This window comes from Tachysurus vachellii, chromosome 23, assembly GCF_030014155.1.
Source record: "Tachysurus vachellii isolate PV-2020 chromosome 23, HZAU_Pvac_v1, whole genome shotgun sequence".
Classification (NCBI taxonomy): domain Eukaryota; kingdom Metazoa; phylum Chordata; class Actinopteri; order Siluriformes; family Bagridae; genus Tachysurus; species Tachysurus vachellii.
The window spans coordinates 10,382,270-10,405,404 of record NC_083482.1 but is presented as its reverse complement, the minus strand read 5'-3'; the positions used below and the strand labels follow the sequence as shown (position 1 = coordinate 10,405,404).

At 41.5% G+C, this 23,135-nt stretch overlaps 1 protein-coding gene across 3 annotated transcripts in view; it reads left to right on the top strand.

The window, feature by feature from the left end:
* Positions 1-23,135, top strand: part of znf536 (zinc finger protein 536) — a 173,425-nt gene that overhangs the window by 46,921 nt on the left and 103,369 nt on the right. For all 3 annotated transcript variants that reach the window (XM_060859481.1, XM_060859480.1, XM_060859483.1), the window contains exon 3: positions 11,767-11,882. The gene's annotated coding sequence lies outside the window, so the exon portion shown is untranslated. The remainder of the gene's footprint in view (positions 1-11,766; positions 11,883-23,135) is intronic.

Genomic DNA, 23,135 nt, shown 5'->3' with positions numbered 1-23,135 from the left:
CCTCATGCCTCATCTGATAAAGGTTTCTTATGCTGAAGCCCATATGACACCGTGTCCCCTTTCCCCAGAGTCCCATCCCCTCACTTTCTTCTTCTTTTTCTATCCCTCTTTCCTTCTTTCGCCTACAAATGATGCGATATGACATCATTTATCCCCGGCACATACATATTCATAGCTCACGAGCGAGCAGTGGGGAATGGTGGAGCAACATGCACTTCAGTGTACAGCCTACAATCAAAGTGACTCCATGCATATTGCAGTTCTGTTACCTTGAGGGGATTCAGAGTGCGAACAGGCACGGGAGAGTTGAAGTGATCTAATGTTATTAACTGATCAAACTGACTCGAGGAGGAACAGGAAATTCCCCCAGCCAAGCGAACATTTAAGGCCATGCTATCTGAAGCTGAAGCTTTATCACACTAAATAGGCTCTGATTTTCTTACCAACACGCTCGTCTGATCTTTTACTTTGATATTGAATCACAGCTGAGGGTCTTCTGCAGACTTTCTTTTCCACACTTTTTTTAAAGCAAAGTTGTGATCATGAATGTTTTTTTTTTTTCTCTAAGTCTTGTGCCTATATTCCTCTCTGTTATTATATTCTACTTTCATATTTTTCTTAATGGGTTTGCTTATTATTTTGTTTACCACAACCTCTTCACCTATACTTTTCATGCACAATTTGATTGTCCCCTATTTTCCTTCTTTCTCCCCTTTCTATATTTCTAGCATTGGAAGTGCAGGTTATTGCTGAAATGCCATTATGGTAGATACTATGTAGTAAGCATTTGTAGTAACCCTACCTGGGTAATTATTGCTGTGTGTACACGAGCTGAGGTTTGTAGACGTGTAGCCTAATAAATCTAAATGCTACACTCACTGGCCACTTTAATAGGAAAACCTGTAACCATGCTTTCATGTAGTTATCCAATCAGCCAGTCAAATATAGACATGACTTTAAATAACCACTCTTAACAACCATGGTGAATAAAAAAGCATTAAATTGGTTAAAGTCACTCTGGGATGCTGTCACATGATTGGTTGACTGGATAATTGCATGTTGCAGGTGTAACGTATAGACTTTGTTCTGTAGATTGAAATTCATTTCAGTTTGAACACAAATTAAATTTGAATAAATTTGACAGATCTGAACCGTTGTCTCGAGTGTAGAAAAGAGTGTAGCAGTGTTAAGCTTGAGTCTGCAGACTTGAGCGATCTCCCTAAAGGAAGATCAGGATGGAAAGGGAGAGGGAATGGCGGTGTGTGTGACAGTAATGCTGCGCAGCAGACACAACTGTTTCACACAGGCTTAGTGGCCTGGCTGAATGATGTAGACTGTCAGAGTTACTCAGATCCAATCTGAACTCAACTGCCACAACTCTCAGATATTCGCTTGGATTATGTGACTGAGTGCTTCAGAGACATGCAGAATGAGAGAGAGAGAGAGAGAGAGAGAGAGAGAGAGAGAGAGAGGTAATCCTTGGAGATGTTTTCACACACACTTATGCTTTGTTGTAGTTCTGGGAGGCAAAAAATACAGACACACACATGTTGAGTTTCCTACCTGTTTTCACACCTGTTGGCATTATTCATGAGCTGTAAGTCAGCTTCGGGTCACACAAGAATGAAAAGGAAATACACTCACTTGACAGAAGCCGAACGAAATAAAAGAAATGATGCGGCTTGATGTGGAGGAGGAAAAAAAATAACAAGACACACAGGGATCCAAAGGGACTACAGTAATGTTCTGTTCTGCTGAGCAATTCGAGATCTCTACATAGCCCATCACATGTGATGATCATCCAGGCTAAAAAAGCGATTAGAATACATCAGCACACCTCTCGTCAGAAAACACTCGCCTTACAGAACAATGTCAGGCACACTGAGAGAGAGGAAAATTTCTCAGTGTGTTTTGCGTGCATGTGTGTGTTTGGAAGTGTGTGTGTAGGCTTCCGTCTTGTCAATTCTCATTCCTAAGGCACATTATCTTGCTGAAGCATCAGTGCCAAATTCAGCCTCACTTTATGAAGTATTTGTCTTAAAGAAACGGCTGTTCATTCTTATACAATACGTCTTTATTTCAACTTTAATTCTTGTTCCCAGATCAAGGTGAGTGGTGTGGACTCAATTAAAGGTGCAAGTGTGAATAAAAATGTCTAAAAAAAATCTACAAAGTAGTAGATGCACCATGCGCGTGTATCGGTCATAACTGTTAGATTCAAAACACTGATGCTGGCCTACAAAGCCAAAAATGGACCAGCTCCCTCTTACCTCAAAGCCCTCATCACTCCTCGCACTGCACCCCGCACCCTCCGATCTACCAGCACTGCTAGACTGGTTCCACCATCTCTCAGGGTAAGAGGCAAGTATATTACAAGACTCTTCTCTGTACTGGCACCAAGGTGGTGGAACGAACTTCCCCTAGAGGTCCGGACAGCTGAGTCACTGGCTATTTTCAAGCGGCGGTTGAAGACCTACTTATTCAGGAAACACTTCAACTAGCACTTCTTTCATTATCTTTTGCATTTTAAAAAAAAAAAAAAAAAAAACACACCTTTGACACTTTCATTGTAACTTTGAACAAATGTTTTAAACTCATGGTATCTTAAGTATGTAACTTAGTGATCCAGCATTAATGTATTCAATGTTAGAGATTTAAGCACTTATGTACGTCGCTCTGGATAAGGGCGTCTGCCAAATGCTGTAAATGTAAATGTAAATGTAAATGTTATGTGTAATATTGACAATTCACCTGAGATGTGTTTTAGTTGGAACTCACTCCTGCCCTATAGAACCAAACTCACAGGCCATTACCAGGCTCTCCATGTTGCCTCGTTCTCCTTCTCACTGCCAATCAAAGCCCTGGCCTGAAATGGTCTAATGTATGCTTTTCATGATGATATTAGAGAAAGAGAGAGAGAGAGAGAGAGAGAGAGAGAGAGAGAGAGAGAAGGGGGGAAGGAACGAGATTACCATTTATACGATAAACCCATTCCAGCCCTGCCCCAGTTTAAATTACACTGTGTTTTTCTTTTTTGATTTCCATTTTGCGCATAATGCTCTCTCTCAGCATGATTTAAGTTATATTATTAGCGTTCCTCCAGAGAATTCTCCCCCTTGCTTTTTGGGTGGGATTCCAGGCTTTGGATGCATTAGCTCGCTGTAATTGGCGAATGATCATGGGATGGTGTGTGGATTGAGAGGGAGCTTGTGCCACACGCGCACACACACACACACACACACACACACACACATACACATATATTCTGTGTAGTAAGACTGTGGTACTGGAAGTCAATCAGGGTCCCTATCACTCAAGCCTAATGCCTCCTTCTAACACACTTTAATAGCTTCCTCTGCTCGTCTCCTATTCTTCTTTCACACTGATCTGAAATCTGGTACGCTTTCTAAAGAGAGATGGCTTTGAATTTCAAATTTAGAAATTATTTCCATCACCTGCCTGCTGTTTGTGAACCAATTTAAAGCTTTTTTCCTCATATTTTAAACTTGTGATGTGGCAGATAATCAGGAGTCGAATACAGGCCAACTAAAGGCTAGACACTTGGCCAAGCGGTGGTATTGAAGCGCAGCCCTGTTTGAGCCCAGGAGCCGACACATGAATGTGTAAAATATCCTGACGCCTGGGCAGGCTGTCGCACAAAGGGCTATCACCATATTATTCAAGAGATGCCATGGAGCCTGGCCAGAGTGGAGTGTTGGGGGGGTGGGGTTGGTGTGGAGGAAAAAATCGGCATGATTGTGATTTGCCATTTATAATTGGCCTACGATGCGAAATGGGCCGCAGCCAGACTTTTTTAAAAAGGCAATCTGTGGCGGTGGAGGGGCCGATGGCTCGCTAATGACAGCTAGCTTGCTACGCCCTGGGAACAGAATGGCGCTCTTGTAAGGGTAGAGCACACAAATATGTTTATCTACAGTCAGCGATGTTTGTGCAATGTAAATGGCATTGTCCATTGGTTTCCTTTTTTTTAAAGAAGTAAAAAATGGTATAAATTATGGATATATACAACACTGCATGTAGCAATAAAAACCATTTTAAAATCGTTTAACCTCAAAGCTAGTTCAGTTGTGCTTTGAGGGTATGCCTAGTTCCTGCCCATGTTTATCAGTGTCTTAGCTAAATGATAGAAGTTTAGGGCAGATGCCTTTGCTAGCAATGAGGGAAGGCTAGCTATTAGCGTGGACGGCTGGAGGAAGGAGGGGTGTGTGTGTGTGTGTGTGTGTGTGTTGGGGGGGGTGCATATGCATTGTGTGCTTGACAAAAGACAGTATTTGATAAAGGCTCCCCTCCCCACAAGCCCCCATAAATAATGAAAAGTTAATGAAGAGGTAACCTAATGATGTAATGAATATGGCAGAGCAAGGTCAAACAGAACCAGAGTGGGCCGGGTGAAGCCTTGCAACGCCACTCGCCTGGGTGTGTTTGTGTGTGTGTGTTTGTCTGTGTGTGTTTCAATGAACACTGTGACGTACTGCGTTTAATTAGTTCCATGTTCACGTGTTTGTCATATTAACCGTATAATTTCAGTGTAGTTCTGTGTGTAGCTTTGTGTGGGTGTGTAAACAATATGTATGAGCGCACAGTGTAATTTATCCATGTGAGCGTGCATGGTGTGTATGTGTGTGTGTATTTGTGTGTGCGTGTGTGGCTGTGTGTTCAGTATAAGCTTAGTGCAGGAAGTTTTTGACATTCTGTTTGGGTGTTGTGCATGTATTTGTGCGCTGTATGTTTGTTTGTGTGTGCGTGTGTGTGTGGTTGTGTATGTGTGTGTGAGAGAGATTGAGGGATCTGGATCTGGTGTTGATAGTGATTAAAAATTGAGAGAGTTTAAATGATACCGGTGAGAGTGTGTTGGAGCCAGGTGCGATCGATAGGCTAGTCAAGCCTGACATCTCTGACTCAGAGTACTTGAACACACTGGTCCCACAAACTATTTTTTCTACCACACTGGGACTTTTATGCTGGAAGTAATCGAATCCTGTCTTTCCTATTAAGAATAATCACGTGCAGATGAATTAATTTCATTCGACACTGTTGCAAAAAAAAAGAGGGTTTTCAATCATTTATTTTGTGTGTATTTGTCAGATTATATCTCTAAAATGTTATTCTCCTTGAAAGAGAAATAAAAAGATAGCCGAAATAAGAAAGCTTTTTAGCCCAGTGTCAAAAGTGCTTATTCGATAGCGACCAGGTGAGCACTTCGATCTGTTTCCCTTGGCCTGAGGTTAAGCCCTACATGAGCAGCTAAGCCACAGACAACACAAACAGAGTAAACGCCTTCCATACAGCCGCTGAGAGACTTAGATCTGTTCCAGGTCCAGTATTTTGCTCTAGCTTTATGCATTCAAGTCTGATGCAATCTTACTCCTTGCCAAGCCACTGATTTCTATAAGAACCTGCAAGACATAATGAGCACATGATAGGTAAATTCCCAGTAGTCATAATGTCTACAGAGAGTGTTTAGAAAGCTCCTGTGCCCTTTCTTGGATGGCTCCTCAGTGAGGGAATTTAGTTTGGCAGTGAATAAAGTATCCAGAGACTACAGACCCTAGAAATATCTTGAAACAGTACCAGATTCTGTCAAACATGCATTCTGCACCTAGCACAGGGATTTTGCAGGTTTTTATCTGCTTTTCCTGAACCATTTACAGCTCCCTCCGTCATGTCCCCCTCCCGGTGCGGCCCCGGCCGTGATTTGTGGCACGTGTACAGATGTGTTGCTGAGAGATGGTTTAATGTGACAAGCGAGATGGGGCTCTGTCGGTCTCCGAGGTTTTATGGAGGAACGCCATGTCTGAGACTCGATCTCAGAGACCCCACAAAACCCATCCTTTCTATTTTCCCAAGCCCCTCGTCTCTTCACTTAACAAGCCCGAGGTCACAGAAAAATGGCACAGTGCTCCACTTAAGCTGGGGTCAGGTCCCAGAGCAGACACGGGCAGCTCTGTCATATGATTCTGGCAATTTTTCTACCCCTTTTCAGAAAAACAGATGATCTTGCTCTTTTTTCTGCCTTCGAGCTTTGTCTGTAGATCCGTGTTCTGTGTTCGCTGTTCTGAAATGTGACAGCAACAGGTAGAGCAGTGGTTTGGGGTAGAGGAAAAAGCAAGCATGGAAACAAAGCATTACAGCATGTTGAACGATTGAGAGTGACAGAGAGCAGCTGGGTGGCTGGGGCAGTCGTGAAGGGATGGGGGATGTCTTTAAAGTGAAATCATTTCCTTTTCTTAATCAAAAGATGACAAGCCTGAGACTCTGAGGTCCCATCTGCATACCACAGCAGATCATGCAGCTCTTATGAAGGGGCAATATGATGGGACAATATCACTCTCAGAGGTTATCAGCCTGGACAAGGCTCCTCTCCGACTAATGCCCACAGGCTCCACTTCTGGTTTGTGCATTCACCATAAGGAAAGCATCAAAGACAAAAAAAGCTTCCATGCAAACCATTGTCTCTACCACATGTGACCGACTTCTGTTACAGAGAGTAAAGAATACAGTTTACTTGATTGGCAGGTTAAGTGAGGGCTATAGATCGTGTTTGAGTGTGGCTAGCTCACAGAGTGTCCTATCTTACCTCAGAACCCTGGAGATTCAGACATGCTGAGTATTAATCTGAAGACTGAATAGCCTCGCTGGGACAGCCTGAGATACCGTGGCTTTCTCAAAGCCTCATCCCTTTGGTTTATCCACTTCTGACACCTGTACAACATAGAAAATGAACTTTTAATATGTGTGCAGTGGTGCAAGAGGGCATCTTGCAACAGAAAGCATCATTAAAGGACATCTGCTCTCCCATCTGATCAGACCCGAAGTCTGGCCTTCACGGACGTAATTCATGTTTACTTTTGTCTTTACAAGGAGATGACAGAAAACATTCTCCAGGTGCATTCAGTAACTAGCTAAATTCTAGCTTGCCTTTATTTAGTTAATAGATTTCTTCTGTGATGGTGTTGCTTGTGCCTCTTGTGTCTTGTCTAAAACATGTTGCGTCAGAAGCCTTCGGTTTGTCTTTCAGTCGATATAGGGAGCAGATGCACAAACGTAGCTCTACAACCCCAAAAAAGGACAAGCAGGAAAAAAATTAAAGGCCCCAAGCAGACAAGCAGAGAAATTAAACAACTCAATCCATTTGGACACAAATAGTTTAACCTTGGCTTCATAAATCAGGCAGTGAGCACAGACTTGGCCTAAGTTGGTCCTTCAGGTTCACACTCGGCCCCTCCGTAAACACCCCCCCCCCCCCACACACACACACACCCTTCCCCTTCCCCCTCCAACCTTGTGATTCATCCAAAAAGTCTTAATCAAAAACAATAACCAGTTGAAAGCATAAACGTTTCAAAACGTCCCAGAGAAGTATGAAATAATAATCTGTGTGTGGCCGAGCGAATGCTGAGAACGCAAACATTTCACAACATAGTTGTTTAAATAAAGGCCTTGGCATCGATGGCTGAGAGATAGGACATGCAGCGTTAATTACACTCGCTCATAAAAATAAACCAGCGTTATAAAATATGACTTTCCATACTAGGGAGCTTAACCTATAAAATGGCAGTGAGGTGTGTTCCTCAGATGTGCAAGAGGATGTATTGTTTGGAGAAAAAACACAACAAGCTCAGAGAGATGGAGAGAGAGAGGGAGGATAAAAAAATGTGGAAAGGAGGGAGGGTGAAAAGGCTTCTACAGTCAACAAAGAGTGCAGTGTTTACTCAGAATTTAAAGAGTTGAATTTTTCCCTTCACTATTGTGTGGCATCAGCATGCGAAAATAGGCCAGCTAAGCGCATGTTTATTATTCTTAGAGCATGAGCACAGTAAAGAGTAATACGCTCATGTAAAGCAAGCAGCCTCGCAGATGTAGACGTATGGCCAGGGCTCGCACATATATACTCATTTAAGTGAGTAAGGTTATTTTGTTCGGATGAAGAGAAATGGATTATTTTTCCACGTGCATGGACTTGAGCTTTCACTGCTGGGTGGCCCATTTATTCGGCAACAAAATGAAAAATCTACAGCGCTGTACTTACACAAGCACTTCTGTTCATGTTCTTTATCATCTTAACCTCAGGTCAACAAATTCCACCCATCAAATATCAGTGATATCACTTATTCACACTTTAGCCCAATCTGCCACATCACAATCTGAGGCACACATAAGACACACATTCTCAGTCCCAGTCTGTGTCCTGGAAAATCAGTCACCCAGTCACCGAATGATCATGAACACCAGTCAGGTTCAGTGACTCTGTTTAACATTACACTGAAGAAAAAATAAAAAAAAAAAGAGGAAAAGCATGGAAGTGGTTAGAATCAAGGCAACCCTGACAACCTTTTATATATGAGTGGAGGCATGCAGTTTTGAATAAATGTTTGTATACATTTTTTTGTACATCTTGGAGTGTGCGCATGGTGGATGAACTGTGCTTAAAGACATCTGGATGCGATGAAATACCATTTGTCTAAACAAAAAAGGAGCTCTACTCTCAGTGCGGGGAAAGCCACCCAAAGCGAGCGCTGTGTCTTGCTACATACTTGGGTGATGTTTTCAATAGGACTGTATTGACAAATATATAAATATTTCACTACAACAGAAATAAAGCTTTTTGAAAATATAATATAAAGAAAGAAAGAAAGAAAAAAAAAGACTAGAAGCACAAGAGCTTTAAGGTATGCTTTGAATGTACTTGGTAATTTTGTCAAAGATAACACAAGGGTTTTTGACCCGAAATGATCATGTCATGTAACCGTGGTAACCGTGATAGTTGCAGATTCTTTCACAAACATGGGCGTGATCCTTATACCGTGGTAAATGTGCACTTTAACATTTATATATATATTTTTATATATACAGCTGCTTGGGTTCCTCATGACTCACCCATAAAGAACAGAACAGAAAAAAAATAACCAAAAAAAAAATGTTGATGTTTATAGTCCTGACATAATTGATATAATATGTTTCTCTTTTTCTTGCACGGAGTTATAGTTTTAATGGTAGTGCATTTACGCACTTCCATTATTTAGCTGGCCACAGTGAATACATGTGTGAATAATAGACCATCTAAATGTAAACTACTTCTAGAGGCTTTATGGCATATTAATTAGCATTTTTAATCAGCAACTGTTGATGAAGGCTAGGACAAAAGGCGAAGAGGCAGAGGGAGAGAGAGAATAGAAGGAAGAAGAAGAGGTTTGGTAGGAAAGAAAGAGAGAAGCAGGAAGGAGAGAAGGAGGAGGAGGGTGTCCATGTGCATCTTATAGACACCTATAGATTTATCAGTTTCTTAATTCCATTTAAACAAATAGTCCAGCAGTCTGAGAAAGGCGGCGAGGGGACATGACTAGGATAATAAGCATCATGGAAGATAATCAGATTTCTAAGAGGAATTGATTGTTGGTCTGGCTGAAGGAGCAGAAGAGCGGTTGACAATAAGCTGAAATTTAAGTGTTAATTTTTATGCTAATCCGCTGGCATCTCTGTGTGATGCAATTTGGTTGCCCGTGCCGCAGATATGAAATTGTCCCGCTCACAGAGAAAATGTCAGCTTGCCAGACCCTGAAAGCTTGTAATTTATTAGGTATGTTTCTATTAGTATGTGTCACAGTTGTTAGCGAAGCCACTCTCATGCTCTCCGCCTCTCATGCACTTGCACACATGTATACACACACCCACCCACACACACACACACACACGCGTATATATATACATGTATGTAAATATATAGATCCCATATCCCAATAGAGTACCATGTGCTATGCTTGTGCTTCTCAGCCCGAGGACTTAAAGCACATTTCAGATCAGTTGCTGGAGCACCAGGGCATTAATGTGTTATCATATATCGGGCGGTCCTTGCCCTGTGGACAAAAGGCTATTTAATACAATTTAATGACATTCCCAAGCAGAAAGGGAAAAAAATAATCAAGGGAGCGACAGGGGAGAAAAGAGGGCAGATTAAAATAGCTTGTGCTTCTCTTGGCTGTACCGTGCAAGCTTAGCTATTAAAGAAGCAAGCAGTGAATAAAGTAGAAAGAGGAAAGAGGCTGAACAATCAAGATGGAGAAAGACGATGCAGCTGAGGCTGTAGCACGTAACCTGTCAGCGACGACCATGCTCCCCGAAGGCCATTAAGTGATCGATTTCCACTGTGATGCAGTGATGTCATCCATAAGAGACGCACGGCGGGTGTCAGCGGGCGGAGGGGGGACAGGACAGCACTGTGTTTGGGCATTGATGCAGCTTTGACTGACTGACACAACTATCAACTGGAAGGTCTCTCTCCTCTCTCCCTCTCTCTTTCGTTCTCTCTCTTGCTCCCTCTCTCTCGTTCTCTCTCTCACTCTCTCTGTCTCACTGTAGTCAGTTAAGAAAGCCAGTGTTCCGTGGCCACTGTAATAGGCCTGCTTTCAGTACACTCTGTCTAAAAGGTTTGGATGCAATTCACATATAGGTCAATTAAATGCACCAACATCTGCTCTCCTCTAACCATTTGCATATAGTATTCATATGTTAATGATGTTCCTTGTTTGGGGTGTGTGCGAGTGTGTGCTTGGGTTTGTGCATGTATGCGTTTTGTGTTTGGCACTTCCTTTCCCTCCTCCCTATCTCTTTGTATCACAGAATATAAGAGAGAGAAAAATTTGGATTTCTTGCCACTTCTTGCGGCAACTCCAAACCGGATAGTGGCATTCTATTTTTATTTCATCTCGGCCGTGCGCTCTCAGAGCTGAGTCCTCTTCAACGGCAGGCTTGTTCAGCTGGCCCTGATTTGGACAAGAATCCTCCTACTCTAGCAGCAAAGGAAGGCCTGCCTTTGGAAAGCAGCTTAATGCCTTATAAATCAATGATGACACAGATGGACCAGCAATAATCTATTTAGAATGCCTCACAGCAAATATTGTCGTGCAGATGATTAGAGATCGAGCTATTTTAACTCAGCCTTCCTCCCTCTTAGCAAATCCTTCTGCTCCTCTGCATTTCTCAAAACTGAAGTGTCTAGTCTGTGCCTTTTTTCTTCTTCACAAACACATTTCTATTTTTGAAGGAATAAAGTGGTACAGTGTACATGGTTTACAGGGTATTTTTTTTTTTTGGCAGGAGTTGATGGCGTGGCATGAAACAAAAGGAGTAAGAGCATGGGCCTGAGCCAACGGGCTAATGACAAAATGCACGCTTCTTTAACCCAGGCTTCACGGGGGGCAAGATGGCGCGTGCGGCTGTTCGGATCGGACCAAAGGCCCCTTCTATTCACATTTACAGTCGATAGGGTCCCGTTTTAGCGTGAGGCCATGCAGGAGAGGGAGGAGAAATTGATAGAGAGGGAGGGAGGAGAGAGAGAAATGGTTGAGGGAGTGATAGAGAGAGAGAAAGAGGGAGGAGTGAGAAAATGAAGTGGAGGTTGTCAGATGTGGCAGCTGCTTGGAATCCTGATAAATATAAGCTCTTATTGATCGACTGAAAATGAAAGATCCCAGAGTGGCGTGCAGTATTTAGCTTCTTGTCTGGTGCGCGCGTCAGCGGTGGCCTTGCCTTGCATGGATAGATTTTCAGCGCTGCTCTGAGGCACAGCTTTGATTTCATCTTTAACCTTTTTCGGCTGCTTTTCCTTGACCTCTGCGCCACTGCCGTGATTCAGTGAATTTGTTACATTTGGCTTGACATCAACCTCTCACTCTGTTTCTCTTTTTCTCTCTCTATCTCTGTTCTCCCCCCTCCCTCCTCTTCTCCTTGTCTCTATCTCTCTTTTAGAGTAAAGACACATCCCTCTGGTCATCACAAAGTGCTGTACAACTCGGTGGCGTGGGGGGAGCCACTCTGTCTTCATCCTGACAGGCCCCAGACCAGTATGCAGTTAGAGTGATCAGGTAAAGGTTCACCTCACACACTTCACACACCTTACACACCTTACCTCACCTCAGATCGCACGGATCTCAGATCCGTCCATATTCACAGTTAACCACAGCCTAGGAGCTGTGTAAAAAGACATGTCACAAAGAACACATCTCTGAGCAGTGATCCCGCCACGATTAACAACAACTCATCCCCTGCACCGATCCCTCACTTACATCTCAGAGCACATTGAGCGCAGGCCATTCAGTGCTCACCAAATAATCTTTATCCATCACATGGTTACTAAAACACTACATATAAATGACATATAAAATCGTGGAATAAATTACCAGCCTCTTAGTACACTCTTTAATCTCTAAGCTAAGCGCAAGAGGTCCAACTTGATTTCTCATTTCTATGAATGTTTAACTATTATTTATTTATCTATTTCTATCATTGATAAACAGACATGGCATTTATGCAAAATAAAGCTAAATAAAGTAAAATTTGATTAAATCTTTTGTTTCATTATGTAGGTGTCAAATTGTAATAAAAGAAATTCTCAAATAAAATTTCCCCCTCCTTTTTTTTTTGGTGGGGAGGCAAAACTCTTTTACTCTTTTAGATGGATGATAAATTCCCAGAGAGGGAGGCTGCAACAGCTGTTGGCAGACAGGGGCAGATATGAGAATAGCAGCATAGGATGAGCGAGCATTAAAAATTAATACGCTATTTAGCCTAGGTGTATTTTAGGTATTTGACATTTTCATGTCCGGGACAGACTAAATTTATTCATAGTGAAAGGGTGGGTGAGGGAAATAAATAAATAAATAAATAAAATCAGGGTGGAAGATTCCAGCAGAGGTGGTGGGAGAGTGGTAACGTCAAGGCCATTCTTTTTTTATGGTCAGCCCTTCCTTCAGTAATGATACGTGTTAATGCTCAGAGACTGAAGCTCATTATGGCACGGTAATAATTAGCACTTGGCACAAAAGGATATGATTCACTGCATAAGCCTCTGGTTAAATTTTTTTTTTTTTTTTTTTTTTTTTTAGTGTTTTTGTATTAGTAGGATAAAATGGTAGAGGTTTATTTCTGTGTGTGTGTGTGTGTGTGTGTGTGTGTGTGTGTGTGTGTGTGTGTGTGTGTATGAGCAGAGAGAGGGAGAGCTACACTAGGCCAGACAGTGTGAATGGAAATCCCAGCTTCTCCAGTGATTAATTACTAATGCTCCCTCAGAACATCTCCCTATCCCTCACTATCTAATCACACTGAAATCTAAGACATGTCCTGAGAGGAGACATCTCTCTCCGTCTCTCTCTTTCTCTTCCTCTCTAACACTTATCAACTACTTTATATATCAATCTCCCGATCTCTCTCTCTCTCTCTCTCTCTCTCTCTCTCTCTCTCTGTCTCTCTCTCTCTCTGTCTCTCTCTCTCTCTCTCTGTCTCTCTCTCTGTCTCTCTCTCTCTCTCTCCATCTCTCCATTCTCTGTATCATCCTTCTCCCAGTACACCTCTCACAAGCTCACTCTTTCCCACTCCCCCTCACCTCCCTCTCTTATCCACTTCTCGGCTGTTATATATATACATACACTGTTATCCCCTCGGGTAACATTTAGCGATAGCATGTTTAACACCATGGCCTTCTAGTCACAGCTCTGCACATCATACTTAAAGGCAGAAAGTAAGATGCTCTGGTGAGCATGTGAGTATGCTTTACAATCTCCAAAGCAGGGGAAAAAGGCTTTTATTTAACAGTTACAGCTATTACCATGAAAAAAAATTACTCAAGGCATGGATAATTTCCACACATATCTCTAACTACAAAGGAAAATGGAAATCAAAGCACTGCTGCCAAAAAGGCTAGAATAGAAAATAGAAAAGATGCTTCATTATTATTTTTTTTCTTTACTCGAGTTGTAAGACTGAAGTTAGCAGCGCTTGTGTTTTAGACAGACAGGCAGATGGACAAGAAATGATGGGACTCGAAACTCTCATGAGACCTCCACAGATACATAGGAGACCACAAGTATTCAAACACTGATAACATGTTTTACATCAGCTCCCTATCACAGTGAACACTCTGTTCTGAAGTGTCGGCTTCTCATCTGGATTCGAGCGGAGAATTTGACAGCGGTGTGTCTGTGTGGGTTTGTGTGTGTATATCGAGGTATGCTTGTCTGATGTGTTTTAATTCAGTTTGTGTTGATTATATTGTGTCAATAGGTTTGTATATGTGAAAAAGTCAGATTTCCATGTGTGTGGAAGAGCTTGAACATGGGATGCATTCTCACTGTCAAAGTGTCAGAGCAGATGTGCCTTTGAGGCCGTATCCGAACATATTAGCATCTCTCCTTATCATTTAAATCAAACAGTCGCTCCCTTTGAAAAACATATTTTACACATCACCTCCTTCCCGCCCTCTCAGTCACTCAGCCACTCACTCAGTCGGCTCACTGACTCACTGACTCACTCGCTCACTCACTCAGTCGCTCACTCACTCACTTGATTTACTCACTTGATTCACTCACTCAATTCACTCACTCACTCACTGACTCACTCAGTTCACTGACTCACTCACTGATTCACTTACTTGATATATTCACTTAATTGACTCACTCACTCACTCACTGACTCACTGACTCACTCCCTCACTTACTCACTCACTCACTCACTCACTCACTCACTCACTCACTCAGTCACTCACTCACTTGATTCACTCATTCAATACACTAACTCACTCACAGACTTACTCGATTCACTGACTTACTCACTTATTCACTAACTGACTCAATTACTGAGTCATTCACTCACTCACTCACTCACTCACTCACTCACTCACTCACTCACTCACTCACTCAGTGAACTATGTCTGCTTTATGAGGAGCTTCAAATGCCCCTGACTAGGTTTGGTTGTGAGAAAGAGAAAGTGAATGAGAGAGAGAGAGAATGACAGAGAGATTGTTAAGGGACCTTAGGGAGGACGTGTCTGTCCCCACTCGTCTTCCCCATCATCTGTGTGTGACAGCAACTGCGTAATTGATATATATGGGCCCGCTTGTCTCTTCGGCCCTTCCATGTTAAGGTCAACTTATCTACATATCACTGCTGATTTCTCGACTCCTATTATTTTTCCTTTACAGATATTGACTGGCTGGTGTGAAATAAGAATTGAAGAAAGTGAGGGGGCAGAAACCCTGCAAAAAAAAGTGCCTTTATTCCCGAGCCTAACCGTTGCCTGTTATCAAAGTAACTTCCAGCTTATTAGTGACAAAGGGCCTTTTTCTCCCACTCCCCCCTCCTTCCTCCTTTGTGCAGGCCATGTTCGCCAGCGCTTCCTGAATTAAACTGCTGGCTTCCTGTTCTTTTATATGCATGGCCACATCTGGGGGAGCTTGCTCGCAGCCCCGCTGCTTAATAACAATCACCTTCCCTTTCACTCGGCCCTGATTGTTTCTAATTCACTCTGACAGATAGTGGCTGACAAGCCGCCCGCGCCTCCTCCCTCCGTGACCCCGACTCAGTCACCGCACTTATACCGCCTGTCATTTTTAATATTTGATTTCGCTTTTAAAGTTATGTGTTTTAGCCCGATGATGAAATCAGTGCTTAAACCCAATGCAAAATGGAGCGCCAGTCTGCTTTTTTGCACTCTTTCATATTCAGCCTCCTCCGCTCGCTCGTGCTCCGCTTCGCCTTTCTCTGCTTTCTTCTTCACCGAGGCTTTTTCTCTGAGACAATGGGAAGCAAAGGTGGTTGAAATGCCACGCACGATCATATCGTTTCTGCCGCTACTATTTTTGTTTGTCCTGATGAATTGTCTCACTGACAACGTTGTCTCTGAGGTCACAGCAGACCTTCAACTCTGGCTTGTCCAGAATGTATGGATCAAACATTACATTCAACAATTATTTAATATTGGCCCCAGGCACACAGGTATATGAGTTTCCACTGGCCCGCTCTTAATTGATCCTCCATTACAGCCTTGTATACGCAATATGTATATCCAGTATAGGCCCAGCGCCAGATCGTTGAAGAAATGAATGGATACATCGACAGGTAGATGGATGGCATATAGTGAGAAATCCATCCACTTATTCAATAAAAGCACAACCTGAGTTTGACTGAAAATAAGCAATTTAGTTAGTCAATTCAGTGACGGCTCCTCAAGTGCGGTGTTAAGAGACTTGCTAATGCAATTTAATTTCTTTGTGATGTCTACAATGAATGGCAAGGAGAAACAGAGGCAGAGAAACAGAAGCACAGGATAAAGAAAGTAGTAATGAATGAGAAATTCTCTCTTGCAGGATTACAATTTTATTACAGCTTAAGACCTAATTTTTAACAAATATAACTGACATTTGATATAAGACAAGGCTCAGTGTTTTCTTAACTCAATATCATGTTTTTGTCACATCAAATCTAAGAGATTTTCTGGATACATGTTCAACTTAATTCTCGGATTAAATGAAATTCTCAATAGGGATAACACCATTAACATTCCCTTCATGTGCAGTACTGATTATAATTTGTGCACATTTAAAAAAAAAAAAAAATCATCCTAAAGTTTAGTGTGATACAGAGACTTTCATACTGTTCTGTTTAACTCTTCAAATATACCGTCACAGTCGCACACGAAAGGTTTGTATCGTTCAAACGCCGTCTCCAAAAGCAAATCAATAGAAATCTAGTTTCCGCTCAGTCAGAACGCACACACACTCTGAGTTTGTGTGTGTGTGTGTGTGCCTTGGGTGTGCCTGAGTCCAATATTATTTTTTTCCCCTGCTTTTTTGAATGACAAAAACAGAACTAATTGGAGTACTGCTGCATGTTTTTACTAAAGGCACAATTTAATTACATTTGAACTGGGAACGAATATTTTGGGAGCATGGTATGTTCGTTCAAATAAATGGAGCGAACGAAAAGCAATATTTGTTTTGCTTTGATTAGCAAATCATCAGGGTAATTTGTTAAGAGAAGGACGGAAAATCTCTGGCCGGAACTCCGAGTCCAGGTCTCCTTTAGTCCTGCGAGTCCCGAAGGTACTGATGTCCCATAGCGTGTTTATCCCACATCTTCATTTTTAATGAACTGTGGCCTGAGGCTCTGGGCCTACAGACCATATTAGGCTGCCTATAACCTCTTCAGGCTTTTGGTGGCACTGCTGACAAATACTTGATTAATAACTTTCTAAATAATGTAAAGAGTATTGCTGTCTCCGAGGTTGTATTAATAAACATGAACGAATTTATTTGACTTTAACAAAGCATGATTAATGCACATTAGCCTGCGTATTGCTCATTCTAGCAATCCTTTCCCCTCTTCCGCACCCTAAAAAAACAACCCATCACCATTAAATATTTATGGCATAATATTAATGGTTTTGTAAAGAAAATATCAAGTTAATAATCCTCTGATTAGCAACTGATTAACCTTTTTATTAAACACGTGATCCATGCATCGTTGACTCAGGATGTGTCGCCCAAGTGGGCTGTGGAATAATTATTTTTGTGTATTTTCTAATTGCAAAAACTGCACGGTTGAACTGCTTTTCTGTTTTATTTCTCTTTTTATACATGCTCAGTCAGAGATCACATCACACAACCCCCTCCCCACCTTCCCTGCACACCCACACATACACACAAACACAAGTACACAATATTAAGATTTGTCTTAAGGGCTAAATATAGTGACAAATTTTTGAGGACAATAGGGTTTGATTCATGTTTTTCCGTTTTATTCCTGTGTTTATTTCCATCTGTGGAGAAAACATACTGAGCTGAAAGACAACCTCAAGCTCATCTCTGTGTTATTGTGTGTATTTTTAGGTTTCGCCGGGTTGTCCGTTCAAACACAATTAAGCTTATGTTACACGTGTGCCAAGAATGACATCATCCTTGATAAAGACAGGAAAACGCAGAGAAAAAAAAAACATTTGTCAGACAGGTGGAAATGGCCACTGAATAAGAATATTTTATGCAGAATTTAATTATGTTTGCTTTACTGCTCATTCTTCAGATGCAATATTTAACCCGTAAGAGATGACTGCAGCAAGAAAGATCATGTCTTACATATTGCTTAATAATTTAGTAGACAGAGATCCATAGCTAAAAGGGGGGGGGGGGATTACAGATCCATTTGTAGCTTTACAATTTACAAGTTTAAATTTAAAAGTTTAAAAATGTTTTGTTTAGATTGTAAAACCAGCAACCCATAAAGAGCTCGGCATGTTTTTTTTATTTAGTTTCTACACCAATCGTTCCACAACAGGTTTTGTGTGTGTTATCAAACGTATCTGGAGAAACACAACCTTTATTCGAGGTTAAGGAATTTTTAATAATTTGATGGATTTTTATTTTATTTTCTTAACCTTGCCATCAAAATTGGACAAAAACAGAAACTGACATTTGAAGTTAAACTTAAACACACTTTACTGCAGCATATTCACCATCCACTCCCACTCTAGGTCATTCTGACAAGCTCATGCCTGAATATCTCATTATTTAAAAAAAAAAAACATAATTCATAATGTATTTTATCCCCCCCTGCAATGTATTGTGCTGCTTTTTCTTTAGCAAGCAGAATTTATCAAAGGCCAGAGTATTGGGAAAGACAGCAACAACAATAGAAGCCTTTGTGAGGGGACTTTGTGAAGGGATAAGGGCGTTCGGACACTTGTTGTTTTTTTCCACGCCTGGTCTTATGATGGATCGGTACACATTCAGTAGGGTGTCTTTATCCCCTTCGCTGTACCCCTTTCTTTTCTTTTTTTTTTTTTTTTTTTTTTACTTTTTGTTAATTTACTTAAGTCAAAAAGAATGATCTCACCTTCTCTGACTTTCTGCTCACCCCGTCTCTCAGTCACAGTCCAGCAGATTGTCTCTGCCTCTTTCTTTCAGAAAAGGCCTTTAACTCTCTTATTCCTTTTCATTCTTCTTTTCTCTCTTTCTCTGTTTCTATACAAACTGGTCACCCTGGGAATCCTCTCATTCGAAGCACACACCCCTCCAAAAACAATTATCTTTGAACTTGCTTTTAGTGCTGTTTGTCCTAATTACAGATCATTTTATCTGTCACATTTCTACTTTTATTGCCGTTTTGCCCTGAATGTTGATCCTATTGAGGTTCAACCTTATTTTACTTGCTGAAACACCCCTAAGACCTGGATTCATCTCATATTCCCTTGGGACTCTGTCTCTCTTTCTCTCTCTGTCTGTCTCTCTCTCGCTCGTTTTTTTTTTTTTCCAAATTAAATTTTTTCCCAGTGACTTTTTTCTTTCTTCTTTTTTACATATCATTTTTTTGCAATGGAATTAGACTGAAATCTCTTGTCCTAATTTTATGGTAATGTAGTATGGTTTTGTGTGCCTGTTTGACAGGGAGAGTCTACATGCTTGTAAGAGTGTGTATTCTTCCCTTTACACTGAGGTATGAGATGCTTTAGGCCATGCTAACTACACTGCCACAGGGGAACGCTGATGTATTTATAGTGTGCTGCTACAGAGGTGGACTTTATGTAATTAAAACCCCATAAAGGTGCTTAATACCTTCCTTTCCTGGCTCTGTCCAATCATAATCTACTCCACCTCTCTCTTTTAACTGTAACACATACTCACACGCACACACACACACATACACACACACACACACACAGATACACACACATGACAAGCAAGCATGCTCCTAAGCCTCTTAGGAATCCGATTCAGCGTGCACACACAACATGCGCTGGAGTTGCAAGGAGAGGTTTAGACATGGTGCAGGACATTTTTCAATTAGAGGCAGTTTGCGTGCAGGCTGATACCATCGCAGTGCAGCGGGATGGGTCACTGGCGGCCAATGGGATTAGACTCGTGTACAGGTTCTGCCAGAACAGAGACACACAAAACACCCAACCCTCTGACCCCACAAAGCATCCCTGCTCCCTGTCCCCGTCTCCACTCCATGTCCCCGCTCCCTGTCCCCGTCCCCGCTACCAGTCTCTACTGCTCCCTGTTCCCACAGCAAATCTCACTCAATTAGACACCATCTTACAGCCAGCTGTACATCACCAACTGGGAACAAGGATATGCAGTACTTGCAGTTCAAGAGTTCATCATCTTTTTTTTTTCTCCTAAATGTAACATTATTTTCATTGCACTGTAGTAATACAGAGTGTCATATCACTTGCCCTAGTGTCATGCTGTTGGCACAATTGACACATACTTTTCAGTGCAAAAGTTAACACCCCCATTATTAGAAGATACAATACATAGAAACACAGATAAAATGAGTCTATCTAATCCTGTAACAAGATAATAATTCACCAAATCCTCACAAAAGTCAAGATCAGTAGAAATTGTTCCCTATGATCCTTTCACTTATAGAAAACCATATTTTCTTATACACTTGTAAAGTGCAACCACTGTGAACTTAAGCAGAGAAATCTAGCTCAGATTACAAATTATATAATGATTATTTGGGCAAGTATAATACATGCATTAACAAGAGTTCCAATGAAATTACTTTTTTTTCACAGATTTTACTTTTCAAAGATACACATGAGATATCTCAGTACAGCATTAATGTTGGGTGTTGTATCAGAAAAAAATGAGATGCACCTTTTATTTTTGTTCTATATGCATATTTTTGGGAATATATTAACATTTAGGATGGCACATTGGCACAGCAGGTAGCGATGCCACCTCACAGCTTCAGGGTCCCTGGATAACTCCTGAGCCTGGGTTACTGTCTGGAGTTTCTCTTGATATCCTTGTATTTCTTCTGAGTTCTTCAGTTTTCTTCCACCTCCAACTGGCATCCTGTGAATTTCAACTTCATGTCCATTGACCTCAAGGTTCTCCTCTCTGACCTGAATGAAGTAGTTTGTAAAGATGAGTAAAATATTGCATTCTGTCCAAAATCTGTTACTCATTTTACATGTGATGTGAAGGAACAGTATAGCAGCTTTATAAACGAGTACACTATATTAAACAGGATTATGCCATTAAAAAATGATAATGTTTGCTAGGGCACAAAATGTTCCAACTTAAACAATTGGACGATTCACAGAAAATAATTCTGGATACCAGCCTACATTTTGTAACAGATGGACAAAAATAAAGCATATAAAAATGTATTTATGGTTGTATTTTGTGTATCTGCTCTAAAGATGAAACACTGTTAACACACACAAGTACAAGACAGTATTCCATCTCTGCTCCTTCCACAGTGACACACAGTAACGTTGATTTGACGTGTGCCGTAAAAGCGGTTTGTAATACTTCAGGTGTGTGCGTGTGTTTCTTTGTTGTTTCTCTCTTTATTAGCATAGTTGTTTGCTGACAGTCCTCAATAGGCCCTTTGTTGATCCAAATCCCTGTCTTAATGAGTCATTATTGTGTATTTGCTTTCTTTCAGACCTATTTGTCAGTTTGACAGTGTGTCTTGTGATTATCCTTATGTTGATTCCATAGATGTCTGTTTTTTACCAAACAACTATTTGCAAAAATCAAAGTGCATGGAGTTTGGGGCAGGCAGCCTCACGTTTCTCTTCTCCTCCTCTTCCCTGGAGCGTAGCGGTTTCTTCCTCAGCAGGAGGAAAGATGGAACGGCTGTGCGAAAGGACTAGTACCTGTCAGCAGTTACTCAAAATAATTGGTAAAGGACTGCAGCGGGATGGAGAGGGCTCTCTCTTCTCCTCCTCTGTTTGATGAATATTTGAAATCACCAAGCAGTCGTGAAGCTGAGTGTAGAGAAACCGGACAGTCGGGGAGGAGAAGAGCTCAGTGAGCAGCTTTGAGGGAACATGATCGTTTTAGTATTGTGTTGCGAGTACAGTAATATAAAGATGAATGGACTGGGTATTGCTCGAATATTTCACCAAATCTTCAACATCTAAGAATCTAGGTATGAACAATACACAATATTCACACATGTACAGCTTCTAAGTAAGAGCAAAGGTTTACCCACCCTCAGGATAGCATGAAAACAAATAAGTGTAATTTATGCAAAGAATAGATTTGTTGAGTTTCACAGAAGATTAAGTTCCTTAATTATCTCAAGTAACAAAATGGTAATAGTACATTTTAAGATATTAATATGTAATATAAATATTTTTTAATCCTTCTTTAAGCCAACTCTTTGCTTTCTATCTCTGTCATATCCTCTGAGCAGCTTTGGGATCTTCTCACTTGTAATACACAAGTGTCTCACCCCCAAGCCCTGACATCTTTGTTCTGTTCTTGGCTCGGGCTGCTCGTCCAACCTTTTCCCAATATTTCTGAGGTATCTGCTTGAACTCTTTTTTTTTTTTTCACTTGGTAGATGTCAAAAACAATTAATGCACAATTTCACATCCACATAAGTATCACCATAAACACACACTTGACACACTTACAGATCACACTTCCATTATCGCCTTTCCATTGTTCATACACATTAAGATCTCTCCGCCCTTTGCAATTTTGAAACAATGCCACGGAAAGTTCACTCAGATAATTACTCGGCGGACAAAATGTGCTTTAACTTTGGGGAATCTTCGTTTCCTGCCAATTTGAGTAGCGCCATCGGGCTCTGTTTGTCTCATAATGGATGGTATTCATCTTCATCTTGCTCTTATGCTCGACTCCAACTCACTTTACACCATAGTCAATTAAACCCCTCTGGCCCCATCTGGGCATAAAGGGATATATAACTCCTCTGACATTTGGCCATAGCCGTATTAGGCACACCCAGAGCACACACAGAGAGAATGGCTCCATTAGCACTTTTAAAGAGCCCAGAACTGATGTGAGTCACAGAGGGGTTGGTGCTTTACATATGGCCCCCTATTTTGTGACTAGGACACCTGGTAATATAGGGATGTAATGGTAGCAGTACAGTGCCAATAGTTTTATAAATATATGTAGAAGGTCAACACCCACCTTCTGCTGGTATTTAATAGCACTGTCCAAAATGATGAAAGGGTAGAGCAGGAGACATGTTCACAGACAGTCCAAAAGGTCCTGATATTGTGAAAGCCTGGCATGCAGTCTCTCCGTCTCTCTCTGAATCAGTGGTCTCTGGTGGAGAGCTGGATTTACGAGGGTGAGGGAGTTTCAGCTGGGCTATTTCTATCCTAATGCCGATGACTGGGGAACTCAGATAGGGAGTGCGGTGTAATGAAGCATCAGAAACACATCCTGTCATCCCTCACTAAAGCCACACTTCTCCGGGGTGGCGTAGATCGGACTTGCAGGCTCTCCGTTTAACTCGTACCACCAAAGGTGTAAAAGTGCTCCCTCAGGCCACGAGCTGCTTTGCAT